The sequence below is a fragment of the Harpia harpyja genome, chromosome W (assembly GCF_026419915.1).
Source record: "Harpia harpyja isolate bHarHar1 chromosome W, bHarHar1 primary haplotype, whole genome shotgun sequence".
NCBI classification, from domain to species: domain Eukaryota; kingdom Metazoa; phylum Chordata; class Aves; order Accipitriformes; family Accipitridae; genus Harpia; species Harpia harpyja.
Genome location: NC_068968.1, coordinates 6,122,442 through 6,138,140, shown reverse-complemented (window position 1 = coordinate 6,138,140; position 15,699 = coordinate 6,122,442). Strand labels below are relative to the sequence as shown.

The 15,699-nt window shown below is 48.6% G+C and overlaps 1 protein-coding gene across 9 annotated transcripts in view; it reads left to right on the top strand.

Annotated features, from left to right (window-relative positions):
• The first annotated feature begins 682 nt into the window (after nt 1-682).
• The window catches only part of LOC128136105 (nuclear factor interleukin-3-regulated protein-like), a 264,047-nt gene continuing 249,030 nt past the window's right edge, over nt 683-15,699 (top strand). For 2 of the 9 annotated variants that reach the window (XM_052775237.1, XM_052775238.1), the window contains exon 1: nt 820-1,187. The gene's annotated coding sequence lies outside the window, so the exon portion shown is untranslated. The other 7 variants (XM_052775232.1, XM_052775231.1, XM_052775228.1 and 4 more) reach the window with 7 other exon arrangements.

Sequence of the window (15,699 nt, the reverse complement as noted above, 5' to 3'; positions counted from 1 at the left end):
CGACCAGGCTCCCCACTGCTCAGGCACAACAGCAGACATCTTGTGTAACAGCCGACACCCTGCACAATACCAGCTGTGGCTACCAAAACCCAAACAAGTTCAACAGCAAGACATAACAGACACTTCCCTTTTAACAAATGCATATAACAAATTGCTTATACACAGTTATCTCAATACACCCCATACTCACACATACCAAGGGTCACCCCGTTCACAACATTGTTCAACACCATGACAAATGCCTCAGTTCTCCCTTAAGATCTCTTGCTTAACACTGTGTAGTTAATCAGCAAAACCAGTTTTGAGCTAGCAAAAAAAGAACTATATACATGCTATCTGTTTCCCCTCGGTCTGCGGTTATACAAAGACCGACAAAGTGGTTAAAGATTATAAATTCAGCGAGGGGCACATCTTACTATGCGACTCTAGCATTGTTTTATATTGACACGAATCAGGTGAACACATTTCACACACTATATACCAAGTAAACGGTAAGACTGTGAGAGCTACAGCTCAGTTAATTTTCCCTGACAATAAAACCGACAGCACTCAAACCTCTGCATAAATCTTCCTCGGAATAAGGGCAGAGGCCCTCTCCACGCATGCACACACGCACGCAGCCACGCGCCAGCGCGCTGCGGCCCCTACGGAGCACGGAGCCTTTCGCGGCCCTGGCCCAGCGGAAGCCCACCGTGCACACCCCACCATTCCCGTAGAACGTTGAAAAGAACACTCCCTTCCACACTGCCCCAGCTCGCCAGGGGCGATTACGTAAATGTCAGCCCCGCCCCCCTTCCGCGCTGCCCCCTGCCTGGAGGATTACGCAATACCCAGCACATAGACCTACTGTACCACACGCAGCCCCAGCGGCGCAAGGGGCGGGGTGTCCGGCCTCGCCCCCCAGCAGCTTCCATTGGCCACCCCTCGAGAGTGCTCGGCGTGGATTGGGGTGTTGCTGCTGTCACTTGCAGCTGACTGACAGGCCGGCCGGCCATGAGAGAGAGAGAGAGTGTGTGCGTGCGTAGTTCTGACCTACTAACATACATCCTTTCGTGTTGCCGCATGCTCCCTCACTCACTTCGCCTTGCTCTGCTCCCGGGCAAGTGGGACGCTGTTGCTTGCCCGTCCTTACTTGCCTCTCCTCGGCCAGGTGCAGGGAATGCTCCGCTTACTGCGCTGCACTGAAGGTAGGAATTCGCGCTCGGAGTGGCGTCATGTGCGGGAGCCTGGGGGGGTGGGGCGCGGGGCGCGTGTGGGTGCGGAGCTTGTTTGCTGTGTGTGTATAAGGTTTTGCTGGCGTGTCAGTGCCGGGGCTCGGCGCCTGAAGGTAGCAGGCACGACGTGTGCGTGAGTATGAAAGGCCATGGTAATTTCGGTGCAGAGTTAAGGATTAGGTCGTTAATTACAACCCTTTTGTGCGTTTACGAGAAAAATCGGAGTTTTGTGCCGATGGATTGTCAGAGGCCGCCGGAGAGATCCCATTTTCACACGGTGTTGAGGGATGTTGTTTGTGGGCAAACTGAATTAATGGTAGCAGTCTGCCCCACAGCCCCCGTGTTTTGCTAGGCCGTGTTTGCCTAAGCCTTTTTCGTCACTTTTGTCGCTGTTTTTCAGACTCTACGGGACTGATCACGTAATAGCTCCTGGAAATGTTGCATTATGTAACCACAGAATTTGCTGGCAGTCAGGTTAGGAAGAGGGAGCTAATTATGCGATTTTATAATCTTGCTACAAAGAAACTGGGAGAATCACGCTTAAAAATGTAACTAACAGATTTTGTTAAAGTACATTTAATAAAGAAAGTAGACAACTGGGTAAGTGGGGAAGTAACTCATGCTTGCTGACCGTGTTGTGTACCTTGAAATTTGTGTTAATCTATATTTAGCCCTATCACATTTTAGCAATTGTGGCTTCATGTGCTGTTCCTGGTCTTTTCTCCAGAGCTGTGCATATAGACGTTCAAGGCCATTTGCTTGGATTTTTAACTCCATGCTTTCAGAGCCCTTTTGATAAGGCTGTATTTTTAGGAAGGCTTTTTACCTAGACACTAAACAATTTCTTTGGTACTGGCTTTTACTTGTCACCCTTTTAAAAGAGGGCAACATGTAATTTAAGAGAGGAATGAATTTAAGAAAATGTCAACAGTGCTGAAGAAGTGAGATGGCCTACCTGTGTCCTGACAGCTGCAGTGGGCTCGGGTGAAGAAGTAGTGTCAGGCCCAGGGGGCAGAGGAGTACCCCAGTCCCCTGAAATCGGGCATTTTAGTGTGGCATACAACAAAAGCAGAAGTAGGTCAGTATGACGTTTTTGGTAGCACTAATCTTTGGTTAGTTGGTGCGTGATCACGACCGGAATGCATGTGCTGTGGGTCACGGGGAATGCTACCGAAGGGAGTATCGCAGCAGTGCTGGTATGGGGCGGGGGGGGTCGCGATTCCGCGCCCCGGCGGCTCCGACCGCCCCGAGGACTTGCACAACACGAGGTGCAGAGGTTACTGTGTCCTCTTGCTGGGGATGGCGGCGGGCTGGGACCTTTCGAACGTCCGCGCGGCAGCGGGTGAAGGCTGAGGGCACTGCCGCCCCCCGCCGTTCTGGGGCTGGGGCAGGCACGGCGGCAGAGGCTTGCGAGGTCAGGAGGGGTGATAGTGCGGGGCCACTTTGAACAGAGCGGGCCGGGCGCCATGCACCGCCGGTCACGTAGGGGGGTGCCTCGCTGCCCCGCCCGTCTCCCCCTTGTGGGGGCGTCGGTGGGCCGCAGCGCGGCGGATGTCATGTCTGACCGCCGCTTTCAGTCAGGGCTAATCGAACAGAGAGCCCCGAGCTCCCTGCCTGAGGGTCTCCCCGTGGGCTGTCCCCTCCCACTACCCGCCCGGCGGCTCAGGCCCCCCCCGCCCCGGGATTTCGGCCGTGCCCCGCTGCCACAGGTTGGGTGCCACTGTAGGAAGGGTACGGCTCACAGACAGGCAGTATAAATCCTCCCTTCCCCCCCCCCCCCCCCCGATCTGAATGTTTAGGATTTCTCCTTACGTCACAAACAATGAAAACTGGCCATTGCCCAATTCTGTTATTGGCAAGTCATTTCAACATTTCAGTGGCAAAAGCTGTGGCTGGAAGTCCCGTGTTCTGAGATCATCTTGTGCTCTGTCCTTGACAGAAGGCTACCTTGAAAGTTGCTGATGATAACTTGTCTTTAAATATGAGGCAATTTGTGTGTGCGCGCACGCCTAAAACGGTCTTCTAAGTAGACAAAACCAAAATTACCGTGTTTTTGACTAAACCCTCCAAAGTGAAAATTTAGTATCACAACCATGGTGGTATGTTCAGTATAACTGTTGTAGGTAGCAACAGTAATTATTTTTTTTTTTAAAAGGTGATATTTTTGATAACATGCACAAACTTTTCTGCTACTTGATTGTTGGGGTCAAGTACAGTTTTGCCATAGTAAAGCTGTTTGGAGTAACTGTGTTTAAAAAAAAATAATAATTTTTTTCCTTGTCCTTATAATTTGAATGATTGCACTCAGTTTCATTGTGTTCACTAGTATGTATGTAACCTACTTTGAGTCATCTTTGTTCTCCTCAGTAATTAATTCAGTCCAGAGCCTAGTTTAAAATATTGCTATGGGCATTAGTTTTACCATCCTTATTCAATTAAAATGTTGACTTAGATAATAAATTTGAATGAATAAGGCTTCAGGTTTTGGTCCAAAGACCTGATTTAAACCAACCAAATCAAGGATTACTGATTGAAGATCCTTAATATCATTAGCACTACCAAATATAATCACATTGCAGATGTCTTTATTTGACCATTGAAGTATTAACAGTTTGTAAAATTATTTGCCTTTATTTTCCATTCTTATTTATTTTCTATTTTAAACTCATCTTATTCTCTAAAGGACTGTTAACTAGCTTTCAAAATATCCAGCTTCCTGAATTTGACTTCAAGGCTTCAAGTTTATTTTGGATTTTATTTATTTTAAAGGACCCGATTTGAAAGGTGTCAAAAAGCTTAGAGTCTTCCCATGAGCAATAGGAACTTACATGACCTCTTCACAGCTTATCTTATCCTAAGAAGGAACAGTATTTTCCATGCTTTGGCTGAAACTTGTAGAACATACGTGCGTTCTATCTATTGCAATAAAAGGAATGCACAGTCTAGAAAAGATATCAGTACTCTTGCATTTTTCAATCCTTTATCTTGAAATAAAGCTCATAAATAAAAGAAACCTTTAGCTCATTCTAAATTGACTTATTTTAACTAATAGTTGTGCAAACTATGTTTATGCAAGAGTTTCCTTTTCCAGACAGCAATCTTGCTGCTGTTATAACATCACTATGATGCAATAATGTGTACAATTGAGTCTTATTACACCCTGTTAAGCAATGTATCTGACTCCTCAGCTTAATTGACTCTTCTAGGTGACCTTGTCATGATTATTACAGTCAGTTATGAGATATAAACGTGCTTAGGATGTGTAATAGGAAAAAACCCACAAGTTCCCGTGGCCCATTCTATGACAAAATGACAGTTGATTTCAGTGTTAGTATTTTACAGTGTTTGGGAGGGAGGCATTTCAAACAAGATATTTGTAACTGTCTAATACCGATGGTGATGACTGTCAAAAATAAGATTGTGTAAACAAGGGCATACTTGGATGTGATTCAAAATGTAATAGAAGCAATGTTTCTGAAAACTTTTTGGTTTTAAAGGTATACCTCAAATGGATTAGTATTGGGACCTTGTTAAATATCCTGCTTTTTTTTTTTTCTTTTTTTTCTAATTCACATGTTGAATTGATCCATGTCCAAGTTAGCATCCTCTGAGACTGAATCTGGTCACAGATATTATATAAATCTATTTATTTTCTGTTGGAAAGAAAGCCTAATTTAAAATATTTTTCCTTTTTTTGTAAGTTGCCACATCTTGGTGTAGCTTTCAGTTCTGTCCCCAAAGTATTTAAATAATAAACCAGTTTTTGCCATAGAGATGGCTTCACAGTAGTATAGCAATATAGATGCCAGTCCTGCAAGACCTCCTTTTATGATTAGAACCGAACACTTAGACTCTCAATAAAGAAAATGAGGCTTTGTGCATGCAGTAGTTTTCCCTTCTGGACTATCTTGCAGGATTAGAGCTCTACAGATTGCTATTTCTCTGTTTCATTTGCAGCGAGTGCTAGAGATCAAGATTTTTTTACAGGCAATGTTTCTTTTATATATTTGTACTTAAGTTTTTATATAATAAGATGCAAGTTTAGAGCATCATCTGGGATTTACTGACATAATTCTACTGCCTTTTAATAGAGTTACATAAATTTAGATCAGCTGAAGGTCTGGTCCATGATTGACATTTGTAAGACTACAGTTAAAGCATGTTATTAAGGGCTTTGTCCAAATGCCTCTTAAACCCTGACAGGCATGGGGCATCGACCACCTCTCTAGGAAGCCTGTTCCAGGTGTTTGACCACCCTCTTGGTAAAGAAGTGTTTCCTAATGTCAAGTCTAAACCTCCCCTGGGGCAGCTTTGAACCATTCCCACGTGTCCTGTCACTGGATACCAGGGAGAAGAGCTCAGCACCTCCCTCTCCACTTCCCCTCCTCAGGGAGCTGTAGAGAGCAATGAGGTCACCCCTTACTCTCCTTTTCTCCAAACTAGACAAACCCAAAGTCCTTAGCCATTCCTAATAGGACATGCCTTCCAGCCCTTTCACCAGCCTCTGGATGCATTCGAGTACCTTAACATCCTTCTTAAATTGTGGGGCCCAGAACTGCACACAATACTCAAGATGAGGCTGCACCAATGCCAAATACAGAGGGATAATCACCTTTTTTGACCATCGGATTATACTGTTTTTAATGCACCCCAGAATGTAGTTTGCCCTCTTGGCTGCCAGGGCACACTGCTGACTCCTATTGAGCCTGCTGTCAACCAGCACCCCCAGATCCCTTTCTGCAGGGCTGCTCTCCAGCCACTCCTCTCCCAATCTATACTTGTGCCTGTTGTTACTCTGTCCCAGGTGCAGAACGCGGCATTTCTTCTTGTTAAATTTCATGCTGTTGATGGTTGCCCAATGCTCCAATCTATCTCAATCCCTCTGCAAGGCCTCTTGGCCCTCAAGAGAGTCAACAGTACCTCCCAGTTTGGTATCATCAGCAAACTTGCTAATGGTGCATTCAACTCCTGCATCCAGATCATTGATAAATATATTGAACAGAACTGGCCCTAGAAATGAACCCTGAGGAACGCTGCTGGTGCCCGCTTGCCAGCCAGATGTAGCCCCATTCACTACAACCCTTTGAGCTCTGCTGTTCAGCCAGTTCTTCACCCAGCGCACTGTGTACCTGCTCATCCCACAGTTGGACAACTTGTCCAGAAGGATGCTGTGAGGGACAGTATAAAAAGCCTTCCTAAAATCTAGAAAAACTACATCCCCTGCCTTCCCTTCTTTCACTAGGTGGGTGACCTTATCATAGAAGGATATCATAGAATCATAGAATGGTTTGGGTTGGAAGGGACCTTAAAGATCATCTAGTTCCAACCCCCCTGCCATGGGGCAGGGACACCTTCCACTAGACCAGGCTGCTCAAAGCCCCATCCAACCTGGCCTTGAACGCTTCCAGGGATGGGGCATCCACAGCCTCTCTGGGCAACCTGTTCCAGTGCCTCACCACCCTCACAGTAAAGAATTTCTTCCTAATATCTAATTTAAATCTACCCTCTTTCAGTTTAAAACCGTTACCCCTCGTCCTATCCCTACACTCCCTGTTAAAGAGTCCCTCCCCATCTTTCCTGTAGGCCCCCTTTAAGTACTGGAAGGTTGCTATAAGGTCTCGCAAGATCCATCTCTTGCAGGCTAAACAACCTCAACTCTCTCAGCCTATGCTCATAGGGGAGGTGCTCCAGCCCCCTGATCATCTTCGTGGCCCTCCTCTGGACCTGCTCGAGCAGGTCCATGCCTTTCTTATGTTGGGGGCCCCAGAGCTGAACACAGTACTTCAGGTAGAGTCTCACGAGAGCAGAGTAGAGGGGGAGAATCACCTCCCTCGACCTGCTAGCCACGCTTCTTTTCATGCAGCACAGGATGCAATTGGCTTTCTGGGCTGCGAGCGCACATTGCTGGCTCATGTCCAGTTTTTCATCCACTAATACCCCCAAGTACTTCTCTGCAGGGCTGCTCTCAATCCACTCATCGCCCAGCCTGTATTTGTGCTTGGGATTGCCCCGACCCGTGTGCAGGACCTTGCACTTGGCATTGTTGAACTTCATGAGGTTCACATGGGCCCACCTCTCAAGCCTGTCAAGGTCCCTCTGGATGGCATCTCTTCCCTCCAGCGTGTCAACCGCACCACACAGCTTGGTGTCGTCAGCAAACTTGCTGAGGGTGCGCTCAATCCAACTGTCCATGTTGCCAACAAAGATGTTAAACTGCGCCGGTCCCAATACCGACCCCTGAGGAATGCCACTCGTCACTGGTCTCCACTTGGACATCGAGCTGTTGACCACAACTCTTTGAGTGTGACCATTCAGCCAATTCCCTATCCGCCGAGTGGTCCATCTGTCAAATCCATGTCTCTCCAATTTAGAGACAAGGATGTCATGCGGGACAGTGTCAAATGCTTTGCACAAGTCCAGGTAGATGATGTCCATTGCTCTTCCCTTATCCACCAATGCTGTAACCCCGTCGTAGAAGGCCACCAAATTTGTAAGGCACAATTTGCCCTTAGTGAAGCCATGTTGGCTGTCACCAATCACCTACTTATTTTCCATGTGCCCTAGCATATTTTCCAGGAGGATCTGCTCCATGATCTTGCCCGGCACAGAGGTGAGACTGCCTGGCCTGTAGTTCCCCACATCTTCCTTTTTTTCCCTTTTTAAAAATGGGGGTTATGTTTCCCCTTTTCCAGTCAGTGGGAACTTCCCCGGACTGCCATGACTTCTCATATATGATGGATAGTGGCTTAGCCACTTTATCTGCCAGTTCCCTATGGACCCACGGATGCATCTCATCAGGTCCCATGGGCTTGTACACCTTCAGGTTCCTTAGATGGTCTCAAACCTCATCTTCTCCTACAGTGGGCGGTTCTTCATTCTCCCAGTCCCTGCCTTTGCCTTCTGCTACTTGGGCGGTGTGGCTGGAGCACTTGCCGGTGAAGACCAAGGCAAAAAAGTCATTGAGAACCTCAGCCTTCTCCATGTCCCAGGTAACCAGGTCTCCCATATCCTTCTGGAGAAGGCCCACATTTTCCCTAGTCTTCCTTTTATCACCAACATACCTATAGAAGCTTTTCTTGTTGCCCTTGACGTCTCTAGCCAGATTGAATTCTATCAGGGCTTTAGCTTTGCTAAGCTGATCCCTGGCTGCTTGGACAATTTCTCTGTATTCCTCCCAGGCTACCTGTCCTTGCTTCCACCCTCTGTAGGCTTCCTTTTTGTGTTTGAGTTTGTCCAGGAGCTCCTTGTTCATCCATGCAGGCCTCCTGGCGGTTTTGACTGACTTTCTCTTTGTTGGGATGCATCGCTCCTGAGCTTGGAGGAGGTGATCCTTGAATATTAACCAGCTTTCTTGGACTCCTCTTCCCTCCAGGGCTGTATCCCATGGTACTCTACCAAGCAGATCCCTGAAGAGGCCAAAGTCTGCTCTCCTGAAGTCCAGGGTAGTGAGCTTGCTGTGCGCCCTCCTCGCTGCCCTAAGGATCTTGAATTCCACCATTTCATGGTCACCGCAGCCAAGGCTGCCCTTGAGCTTCACATTCCCCACCAGCCCCTCCTTGTTGGTGAGAACAAGGTCCAGCTTAGCACCTCTCCTTGTTGGCTCCTCTATCACCTGGTGAAGGAAGTTATCATCAACACATTCCAGGAACCTCCTGGATTGCTTATGCCCTGCCGTGTTGTCCCTCCAACAGATATCGGGGTGGTTGAAGTCCCCCATGAGGCCCAGGGCTTGTGAATGTGAGGCTGCTCCTATCTGTCTTATAGAGGGCTTCATCGGCTCAGTCTTCCTGGTTGGGTGGCCTGTAACAGGCCCCCACTATAATGTCACCTGTCCCTGCCCTCCCTTTAATCCTGACCCATAAGCTCTCAGTCAGCTCCTCATCCATCCCCAAGCAGAGCTCCATGCACTCCAGCTGGTCATTGACATAGAGGTTGACACCCCCTCCTTGTCTCCCCTGCCTGTCCTTCCTAAAGAGCCTGTATCCTTCCATTCCAACACTCCAGTCATAGGAGCCATCCCACCACATCTCCGTGATGCCAATAAGACCATAGCCCTGCAGGCGTGTGCACATCTCTAACTCCTCTTGTTTATTCCTGATGCTGTGTGCATTTGCATAGAGGCATTTAAGTTGGGCCCCTGATGAAGCTGACTTACTGTCTGGAGTGGCTGAAATTCCTTTGTGCTGCTCTTCAGGTGCTCTCCTGCTGACCTGTGATCCCTCTCCAGGCTCTGGGCATCTATTGCTGGCACTGGCATCAAACTGGTAGGAGTGAGATGGATTGAGGTTCCCCTCCCCCGGCAACTTTAGTTTAAAGCCCTCTTCACCAGCTTGGCAAGCCTATGACAGAAGATGCTCTTCCCCTTCTCTGACAGATGGACCCTGTCAGCCCCCAGTAGACCAGGTTTCTCAAAGCGAGTCCCATGGTCTAAGTAGCCAAACCCTTGGCTGTGGCACCAGTCCCGTGACCATTTGTTGATTCGCCAGATTCGACTGGCCCTTTCAAACTCCTTCCCTTTGACTGGGAGGATTGATGAAAAAAACTACCTGCACTCCAGAGTCCCTTACCACCGCTCCCAAGGCTCTGTAATCCTTCTTGATACTCCTCAGACTGTTCCCAGCTGTATTGCTGGTGCCCACGTGAAACAACAGCAGCGGATAATAGTCAGTGGCTTGGTAGTCTCTCGGTGACATCCCTGATACAAGCCCCCAGTAAGCAGCACACCTCTCTAGAGAGCGCGTCAGGTCGGCAAATGGGTGCCTCTGTACCTCTCAGAAGAGAGTTGCTACTACTATCACCCGTAGCCTTTTCTTAGTTGTGCTGGTTGTTATACGGGGAGCATATCGGGCTGCCTTACTCGGCTCCAGCATCTCTTCTGACGTGACGGGTTTTTCCTCTTCAGTCTGCAGAGCAGTGAAGCGGTTCTGCAAGGGCATCTCAGGCTTCGGGGGAAGTGTCTTCCTCCTGCTGGTCCTTGCTGTTGCAAGCTTCCATTCTTCTGCATTATTGGCCCCCCTCCCTTCTGTGTGTGCCAGTGGGGGAGTTTTGGGCTGTTTGGCCGTGGGCTGTGGGTCCACTGCAGACTGTGCTTGGAACCAGCTATCTAACTCCTTCTCAGCCCCCCTGATGCTACACAGCCTTCTCACTGCATCCTGCAGCTCAGCCACCTGCTGCAGGAGGTCCTCCACCTGGGCATACCTTTTGCAGGCAAGTCTGCTGCCTGTCCCTGCCCCAGGAGAAAGGTCTAGGCACTTCCTGCAGTCTGAGGTCTGCACTGCAGCCTCTCCCTTCAGGAGCTCTGTCTGGGTGGAGGCATCAGCCACCACTGGGGTAGATGGTGCAGACCCCCCCCAGCCGGAGCTGCAGCCTTTGCTCTCAGACAAGTTGTCCCGATCCAATGTCGGGGAAGGTTTCGATATGATCCCAAGAGCGAGATTAAGACACAAACGAGGTCAAATGCCGTATACCCAAAACAGCTTTTATTATCAAAAGTATCAAAAGTAGAAAATAGTAGCAATAGGATAGAATGGAAGAAAAGGCAGAAATCAAGCAAGCAGTCGGGATAGAGTTGCAAGGATAGTCACCACCATGGATCCAGCGGTCCCCCGTTGGTCCTCAGTCTTCAATTCTTCGGTGGTGGGTGCACACCATGGCTTGTCTCCACAGTTTTTTATAGGGCATATTTCGATGATGCGTGCACATACATACTGTTCACACAGTGTTCACACGCTGCAGGTTTCCTCTATCACAGGACCTTCGTGTGATCAACATCAGAAATCAGTACCTTATCCCAAAGACTACAGTTTCCATGAGAATGGTAGTCTCCACATTCCTGAGTGCTTTGCTGGCTCTGGCCTGTCTCCTCCCCTGGATGCCTCAGTGGCCTGATAATCATCCTTATGGACAGAAGAGTGCCCTGCTTAAACAAGCCATCTCTGGGATAAGTGGCTCATCACAGCAAACAATCCTTGAGAGAATGGCTTGAGATGACAGTCCAGTCTCTCACAACAAACAATCTTTGAGACAAATGACTTGAGATAACTCAGTCTCTCACACCAGTGCCCACCATTCTGCCTTGAGGGTCAGATAGGATGAGTGCCCTCGGCCTGTGCAGGTGGTCACAGAACAGTGCCTGGTTACTGGGTTATGTGGACTTCAAGCCTCTCCACTCGGCCAGTGGAATGCCCCTCCTTAGAGGAGGCACCACACCACACCCGGGCCCTGTTTGCCCGCTCTCTTCCCAGTGCTCCTGATCACTAGTGTTCCCTAGGGCTGCCTTTTGTGGGAGTGGGGGGTGGCCGCCATTACTCCTGGCCCTGCCCACACATTGTCAGCTGCTCTCCCTCATGAGAGCTGCCGGCTCCTGGCAGGTCTCCGAGCTCTCCTGGGGTTTTCCCAGCTCAGGACACCCCCCCCCCCCCCGCTGCAATCCCCCACTCCGCTGCGGAACGCCCCTGCACCGGAGCTGATCAGCTCTCGGTGAGTGACTGTTGGTGGTGGTTATACTGCGTTTAAGTCTGCTGCTGTTAGTCCTGGCCCTGCCCACACCTCGTCAGCTGCTCCCCCTCATGAGAGCTGCCTGCAGCCCAAGGTCAATCAATATTATTAAAGACTGAGGCAAAAAACCGCATTGAATGCCTCTGCTTTTTCTTCATCCCTATTAGTCAGGTGACCATCTTCAACAAGTATTGGTCCAATGTTTTCTTTAGACCTCCTCTTGCTATTAACATACTTAAAAAAGCCCTTCTTGTTCTCTGAAACAACACTGGCCAGTTTCAACTCTAGTTAAGCTTTGGCCTTTCATGTCTTCTCCCTGCATATATGAACCACAGCTCTGTAATCTTCCTGCAGAACCTGACCTCGCTTCCAGAGGTCATACAATTTCTTTTTCCTCCTGAGTTCCACGAGGAGTTCCCTGTTCAGCCAAGCTGGTCTTCTGCCCTGCTTGCTTGACTTGTGACACAATGGGATTGCCTGTGCTTTTAAAAGGTGGTTCTTAAAAACTGACCAGCACTCATGGACCCCTAAGGCCTCAAAAGCAGATTCCCTGGTGTGGTGGGTTGACCCTGGCTGGATGCCAGGTGCCCACCAAAACCATTCTATCACTCCCCCTCCTCAGCTGGACAGGGGAGAGAAAATATAACAAAGAGCTTGTGGGTCAAGATAAGGACAGGAGAGATCACTCACCAATTACTGTCACAGGCAAAACAGACTCAGCTTGGGGAAAATTAACTCAATTTATTACCAATCAACCAGAGTAGGGTAATGAGAAATAAAACCAAATCTCAGAACACCTTCCCTCCACCCCTCCCTTCTTCCTGGGCACAACTTCACTCCCGGATTCTCTACCTACTCCCCACAGCGGCACAGGGGGACGGAGAATGGGGTTTACGGTCAGTTCATCACACGTTATTTTCTGCCACTTCATCCTCCTCAGGGGCAGGACTCATCGCACTCTTCCCCTGCTCCAGCGTGGGGTCCCTCCCATGGGAGACAGTCCTCCACAAACTTCTCCAACGTGGGTCCTTCCCACAGGCTGCAGTTCTTCACGAACTGCTCCAGCATGGGTCCCTTCCACGGCGTGCAGTCCTTCAGGAGCACAGACTGCTCCAGCATGGGTCCCCTGCGGGGTCACAAGTCCTGCCAGAAAACCTGCTCCGTGGGCTCCTCTCTCCACAGATCCGCAGGTCCTGACGTGCGGAAAACAGACTCCACAATCAGTGAGATTGTAAAGTAGGTATGTTCATTCAGCGCTGGGCAGCACGGGGGGTAGTCCCACCAAAGTCGTGCGCACCCGACTCGGCAGTTTGTCTCAAGTTTATACAGTCAAGTGTTACATATTCACAATACGCCTATACATATGCATGACCTATCCCTGCTTCATATTAAAATTAGCTCCGAGAGGTCATTTCCATAGTCTCCTCTCAACTGTGCTTGTGCAGTGCCTCTATGGTGGTCGTCTGGTGGTTGCAGAGATGAAGATAGATGACTCCTCTTCGTCACCGCTAGTAACCTTTTTTCTTGCGCAGGCTCAGTGATTTCTTGGTATTCACCCAAGCCGCAAGACCAGTCTTAGCTGGCTCTTGGGGCCTGCTCCTGCTTCTTATCAGGAACTGTCTTTACCTCATTGGCTGGTCCTTGGGACTAGCTCTTCTTATCAAGGACTGTCTTTGCCTCAGCTAATTTCAACAATGTAAGCGCTAAACATCATCCTTCATCCCCCCCTTATTATGTCTACTGAGATTCTTTTGACTCCCCTTGTCTCAGTCCTGCCAGGAGCCTGCTCCAGCGTGGGCTTGCCACGGGGTCACAGCCCCCTTCGGGCACCCACCTGCTCCAGCGTGGGGTCCTCCACAGGCTGCAGGTGGATATCTGCTCCACTGTGGACCTCCATGGGCTGCAGGGGGACAGCCTGCCTCACCATGGTCTTCACCATGGGCTGCAGGGGAATCTCTGCTCCGGCACCTGGAGCACCTCCTCCCCCTCCTTCTTCACTGACCTGGGTGTCTGCAGGGTTGTTTCTCTTACATGTTCTCACTCCTCTCTCCGGCTGCCGTTTCTGTGTGTCCTGCACCTTTTTTTCCTTCTTAAAAATGTTATCACAGAGGTGCTACCACTATCACTGATTGGCTCGGCCTTGGCTGGCAGTGGGTCCGTCTCAGAGCCGGCTGGTATTGGCTCTGTCGGACACAGGGGAAGCTTCCAGCAGCTTCTTACAGAAGCCACCCCTGTAAACCCCCCCCCCCCCCCCCCCCCCCCCCCCCCCCCCCGCCCCTGCTACCAAAACCTTGCCACACAAAACCAATACACCTGGGTACTCTACTAAGTAGCTCCCTGAGTAGCTTAAAGTTTGCTCTCTTGAAATCCAGGGTAGCAACTCTGCTGTCCTTTTTTCTCATTACACTGAAAATTTTAAACTCAACCATTTTGTAATCACTGTGGCCAAGACAGACACCTACCATCCCCCATGAGTCCTTCTCTATTCACAAACAACAAGTCTAGGAGGGCATCTTTCCTAGTTGGCTCACTGAGTAGTTGTGACAAGAAGTTATCTTCCACAAACTTCAGGAATTTCCCAGACTTGCTCGTCACAGCCGTATGGTATTGCCAGTTGATGCCTGGGAAGTTGAAATCTCCCATAAGGACAAGGGCTACTGATCCTGAAATTTTTTCTAATTGCCTATAGAATAACTCAGCACTGCTTACATCCTGGCTGGGCCATTGGTAGTAGATTCCCACTACAACATCTGCTTTGTTTTCCATCCTCATAATCCTCATCCAGAGGCTTTCAACCACATCATCCCTAACTGTAAGGGCTGTGCAGTCAAACCTCTCCCTCACATACAGAATTCATCTCCTCCACCTCACCTGCCCTGCCTATCCCTCCTCAACAGCCTGTAGCCCTCCATCCCAGCACTCCAATCCTGGGACTCATTCCACCAAGTCTCACTAATACCAATGATATCGTAGCTCTGGGAGCTGACTAATGCTTCAAGCTCATCCTGTTTGTGTGTGTCGGTGTACAACCATTTCAGATGCGCTCCTGAGCCCTCAGTGCTCCCTGGAGCAGTGGTAAAAGTTCCCACTAGCATTGTCACCTTCAGGCAATGCCATGCCAACCCTTGGCTTACCTACTGCGATCCTGTTGGTATCCCCTTCCCCCATCGATTCTAGTTTAAAGCGCTCTCGATCAGTCCTGCCAGCTTATGCCCAAAGATGCGTTTTCCCTATTGGGACAGGTGAATCCCGTCAGGCCCCAGCACACCTTGTCTGTAGAAGGCCCTTCCATGGTTTAAAACCCCAAAGTTTTGGCACAGGCACCAATCCTGGAGCCAGGTATTGATATCCTGGGCTTGCCTGTTTCTTCCGAAGTCTCCCCTCATTACTGGGAGGATTGAGGAAAACGCTGCCTGTGCTCCCGAATGTTTTAGCATTCTTCCCAGGGCTCTGAAGTCTCTTTCGATTGACTTCAGACTTTTTGTTGCAACATCATTTGTACCCACATGAAAGAGTTCAATAATAGAAATCTATTTGTCAGAATAATTAACATATGATTTTGTATTTTTGTTTTGTGGCCCTTAATTAGGGGAAACAATAAAACAAAATGATGAATTTCAGTATTTGAAATTAGGGATGCCGAGATTTTATTTGCAGAACATTGTTACTATTAAGTTATTGCTTTGTGCAATCTAGTTTTTCCTACTGTCAAGTGATGTGATATTTAAATAAAATGGCATATATATGTATAATTAAAACTCAGAGAAGCAAAAGTAATTTATATATTACTTTATATAAACATTTAAAGTTTTTCCTGGTTTTGGACAAATTGAACAGGTCTGATAGAATTATACTGACTTTCCAAGCCAGTTGAAGAAAATACAGGTTGAATTTGTACCTATTAACCTTGACTGATCTTTCTGAGGAACAGCTATTTTTAACATGTGTTTAGATCTCTCCAAATATAATTTTACTTTCATAATTTGTG